Here is a 5,279-nt window from a genome sequence, read left to right as displayed (position 1 = left end):
GGGGGGCTTCTTGAGAGAAAAACATGTACAGTCATACGATGAAGGAAGTCCACCTTTAAACTCTAGGATTTTATGCACCAGTCATATAGAAAACATGGTTGTGGACAAACTTTGGCCCACTTTTCTTTACAGCGTTGCTTCAGTCCGTTGAGGTTTGCTTCTCCACAGCTCTCTTAAAGTCCCAGCACAACACTTTAATCAGATGGGGGTCTGGACTTTGACTGGTCCGTTGCAACGCCTTTATTTATTTATTTTTCATTTTAAGCCATTCTGTTGTAGATTAGCTGCTGTGTTTGGGATTATGGTTGTGTTTTCTTACCTGGTTTGGTCTAAACTTCAGCCGTTAAGACACATGTGAATCTACAATCCTTTGGTCTACAAAGGAGCTCACGGTTGACTCAATGGCTCCGAGGTGTCCCAAGTCCTACGGCTGCAAACAAGCCTAAATCAGCAGTCCTCCACCGCCGTGCATTATGGGTAAACATCTCCACTTTGGTCTCATCTGTTTAAGGGGCATTGTTCGAGGTGTTCTCCTACAACCCTTCCAAACAAGCCACACCTTTTGAGTCTTCTTCTAACTGTCCTCTCATGAACTTTAACCTTCAACCTGCTAACTGAGGCCTGTGGAGTCTGAGAGGGAGCTCTTGGTTTTTCCTCTAAGCATTGCACAGTCTGACCTTGGGGTGAGTTTACTGCAACACCCACTCCTGGGAAGATTTACAGCAGTCTTAAATGAATCCGTCTATAAATTGGAATCCAAATTGACCTTTAACCCTTTTCATAATGAAGGAAAGCAACAGTTGCTTCTTAAAGATCACTGTTGGTGTCTTTCCGCCTTGGCATTGTGTTAACACACATAGGCTTTCGAGTAGCAAACTGCAGCGATTTTTTTAAGGTGATACGAACAACTCCACAGGTATCAGATTAAGGGGAGTGCTATGAGCCACGAGCGCAGACCGTTTTCTTTGCAACCCGAATGAGGAGCCAGAAACCTGGAAAAACACCCGCAACGTCACCCCACTTAGACGAGACAGAAACTCCCAGAACAAGCGAGGTGAGTTTGTACAACCTCGTTTTTGTTCCGCCAACAGAACAACGTGAGCGAGCTGCAGCACATACCACAAGAAACGGCGTGGCAGCGTGCGAGTTTACACAGCAACCGGCCGCGCCCCCACACACACGTTTCTGACAGCGACGGCTGATTTACACAAGGCAGGCAACAAAAGATGGAGACAAGAAGCCGTCAGAGCAAAGCTGCACCCCCAGACCTGTAATTTTCAAAGACGGCACATGACAGCTGATGCACAGCGATGTGCAAAAGTTGAGCCAGTGAGGAAAGAAAATCGCTGCGAGGCTGAGCTGCACAAAGTTGCAATCAAGACGATATCAGTTGAGATAAACACACATCTGTATCACTTCCCTCTTTCTCTTCTGTCATCAGGACGCTTCCAGCTCTGTCTTTAAATCTAAGCTGGGTGTGGACCTTTAGAGCAGCAACAGTCTATCTGATTGACAACTATACTGCTGGTATGCTGCTTTTTTCTGCAATTTACTGCAACACCTGAGCTAAAGGAACAGAAACCTAAATCTGAAGAGCACTGGTGTAAATAACCATCGCTCATCTTCAAAACATCAGATCCCACTTCTGACACCATTGTAACGTTGTCGCAGTCACTCAAGCACCAGACGTTTTGCTCTTGCCAACGATTTATTCAGGAACAATAATCACAGGTCAGCTAACTCCGAGTCACTGTTCGGCCGTGACCCACGCCAGAGCTCCTCAGCCTCACAACAGGTACCTCCCACCACCTCACCCAGACGGAGAAGCTTCTCCACTATCTATCCGTCTAACTATCAATCTATCCATCCATCTATGTATCTTTCAACTCTTCCAGCTCCAAGTCTTTATTTTCAGGTTCTGATCGTCACCTTCTTACGTGGAAACGGAGTCAAACAGAAAGGAGCATCTGCTGGTTTAACTGGCCGAGGAACAAGCAAACTGCTGGTGAGACGATGGAAGACAGCTCAACGTCTCGGGTCACTGAGCAGGAACAAGACCCGAGCTGGTTCAGCTCCATCAAGTCTGTTCCGGTTTTAAGGTTCTTAAAGAACCACAAAGAAACAGCGTGGACTTAACGGTCCAACCAAGAAAAGTACCGAAGGACTCGTCACGGTTACTTCCTCCAGAAACCACATGTTCAGCAGAATCATGGGTTCAGAACTGATGGAGACCTGTTAGATCCACTTCAATGATCTGATACAGGATCAACCTCTAGACCAAGGTACACCCATCTGCTGTCCTGACAGGTCTGATCAGAACTGAACCCACAAAGACAAACCTCCAACGTGAACACAAGACAAAAACATATCTGTAGGCCTCCGTGAAAACTTCTGGAGGTTCCTGCACGTTCATTTCTGCACTGAGCTGGAGATCTGGACTACTGGTGTCTTCTTCGGAGAGATACACCTGCAGATGACGGTCCTTCATACAGGACCATCCAGATTTGTTCTGCAGCAGGACCACACATCCAGCTAACGACACCAAGGACTGTCCTCAAGAAGCTGGACCTGCTCTCAACATCCTGAAGAAGAACTGCATGATGAGAGAACATCTGAGTTTGGTTCAACGAGCCTGGAGGGAAACCACCAGCCGAGCTGCTCCAAGAACTGTCTCCCTTTGCAGTATTCTTACAGCGCGTCTGAAACCTTTGCTCCTCTGAGCTGACGTCTGAACCGACCGTCTGCAGGATAAAAACTGGGATTTTGGTAAATCTCATGTTGACCGCAAACAGCTTAGGTTTGGATTATTTGCACTTTGGACGATAGTTTAGGCTGGAAATAAATAAAACATCTTTACTTTTCCATTCTGTGGAAATCATTACGGAGGACTGGGTTTGTACTGTACACACACACACACAGGACTGACTGTTACCCCAGCTCGAAACCTTCTGGGTCACAGCAGCTTCTCAGAACTTTTCAAAGACCGCCTCGTCTGAACCAAAATGTGGAGCGCCGGCTTTCATTGGGCTCGTTATCTCTCCTCAGGTACTTTATGCAACAGAGCAGCGGGTCAGCAGAAGCACCTTGAACTCGTATGTTCGATTGCCAGGATTGCGTCATGTGTCCTTTATGGCCTGCCCGGTCCGTGGCGGCGGGTGAGGAACAGGTGACTCAGAGTTGCAGTGACAGCTGTGTTTACACACAGAAATATCTGAAGGGATGATTTTCCCACTCATTTTTTCAGGACAACTTGTTAAATGGGACACAAATGAACTGCAAGGGAGCCTCCAAATCATTAATTCCTCTTAATTAAGACGTTCAGCTGCAGTCGGACGTGGAGGTCGTTGAAATTCTGGGATTTTAATGTTTTTATTCCAGAACCGCTCCTTTTCCAGAGTGCAAAGATTACGCAACACGCAGCTTCAATCGTTTCACAAACAAGAACTGGGAGCACTGGACTGAATTTATTGAAGATTTTCTCTGATGCACTTGAGTAAGAAAGATACAAGCCGGCTCAAACACACACACCGTTATGTGATTAAACGTCCTTTAGCTAGTTGCACCTCACCCAATTCTACCTGGATATTATATACTTTGTATATATATATGTATATATATATATATATACACACACCATATTTTCCAGCGTATAAGTTGCATCAGTCAAAAAAAGCATGATGAAGAGGAAAAAAAAAACATATGTAAGTCACTTCGGCATTTAAGTCACATTTATTATGCGTTTATTTAATGGTCAAAACACATCCATCCATCCATCCACCCATCCATCCATCCATCCACCCACCCATCCATCCATCCATCCATCCATCCACCCATCCATCCATCCATCCATCCATCCATCCCGGCCGAAGTTGCTAGCTCTCTAGCGTTCATCCGCTTGCACCAGCTGAGTGAAGTGAGCGCGCACCGGAGGACTCGCTGTTGCAGTTCTTCAAAATTTAAAGTGTCAGTCAAAAATTGCGTTTATGAATATGGAAAAACAACGTATACAAGTCGCTTCGGCGTATAAGTTGTAGGACTGACGAATCTATGCAAAAAACTGTGACTTGTATGCCAGAAAATACGGTAAACGCACAGTGTATAAGGTACACACACAGTGTATAAGGTACACGCACAGTGTATACGGTACACGCACAGTGTATAAGGTACACACACAGTGTATACGGTACACACACTGTGTATACGGTACACACACTGTGTATACGGTACACACACTGTGTATACGGTACACACACAGTGTATACGGTACACACACAGTATATAAGTTACACACACCATGAATACAGTACATATAGTGGCCTTGGCCACCATAGATTAATCTATGTCCATCCTAAGGACCACCCCAAACAACTGAGGAGGCAGTGTTTCCCTTAGACAACTTTTTAGCTAGTATGCCTGTGTATTGCGCGCTGCTAGCTTAGCGTTACGTCAGTGCTGACGGAAGTGTGCGTGGAGGGCGTGCTTGCAGTTTGGTTTGGTAGGTGGGGCGCCCTGCTGGTATAATGGTAGGGTGCCCTGCCCCGTCAACAGAACAGAGCACCCTGCCTACAGACACCCCCCCCCCCACCCATCGACATCTGTCAGTATTGATGTAGCGAAGGGCACAATACAAACACGCTAGCAAAAATGCTACTGACGTACTGCTCCGCTTTCCCCCCCCCCCCCATCCTGTTGACAATTAAAGGCAGCAGCCTAGCGTTAAACACCGATGTGACCCCCCCCACCGCTCAACAACTGCCGGTACAAACAGCATGCGTTCAGACGTGCGTCTCCCCCCTCCCACCCTCCAGTCGACAAAAATCACGGACGAGATGAGTGCCCCACCACGGCAAGTTTTCTAGAGAAAACACTGTGGTTGTTTGTCTCGTTTGTGTCCATGTGTCCCTGTGGTGGACTTGCAACCTGTCCAGAGTGTCCCCCGCCTCTCCCACAGTGACAGCTGGATATGGGCACCAGTGACCCCCACGCTCCGAAAAGGAAACAGCAGGTAAAAGATAAAGGATGGATTTTGGCTCGTACATTTCAGTCGACCTTGAAAGCATCACTTCTTGCTTCCAACAAAGTTCAGTCAGGTCCTCTGGACGGTTTCTTTTCTTGTTGAGACATTTCGTCCTTCATCCAAAGGACTTCATCAGTCCGAGGAGCTACAAACAAACAGAGTCCCACAAGCAGCACACTCACATAGTGGGCCAACCACTTTGAACTGGCTTGTATACTATGTGAGTGTGCTGCTTGTGGGACTCTGTTTGTTTGTAGCTCCT

The 5,279-nt window shown here is 46.8% G+C and overlaps 1 protein-coding gene across 1 annotated transcript in view; it reads right to left on the bottom strand.

Annotated features, from left to right (window-relative positions):
• si:ch73-335l21.1 (insulin receptor substrate 1-B) overlaps positions 1-5,279 on the bottom strand; it is a 69,277-nt gene that overhangs the window by 62,344 nt on the left and 1,654 nt on the right. The window lies entirely within an intron of this gene.

The sequence above is a fragment of the Nematolebias whitei genome, chromosome 1 (assembly GCF_014905685.2).
Source record: "Nematolebias whitei isolate Nwh7 chromosome 1, NemWhi1, whole genome shotgun sequence".
Lineage (NCBI taxonomy): Eukaryota > Metazoa > Chordata > Actinopteri > Cyprinodontiformes > Rivulidae > Nematolebias > Nematolebias whitei.
This window is presented reverse-complemented; position numbering and strand designations above follow the sequence as displayed.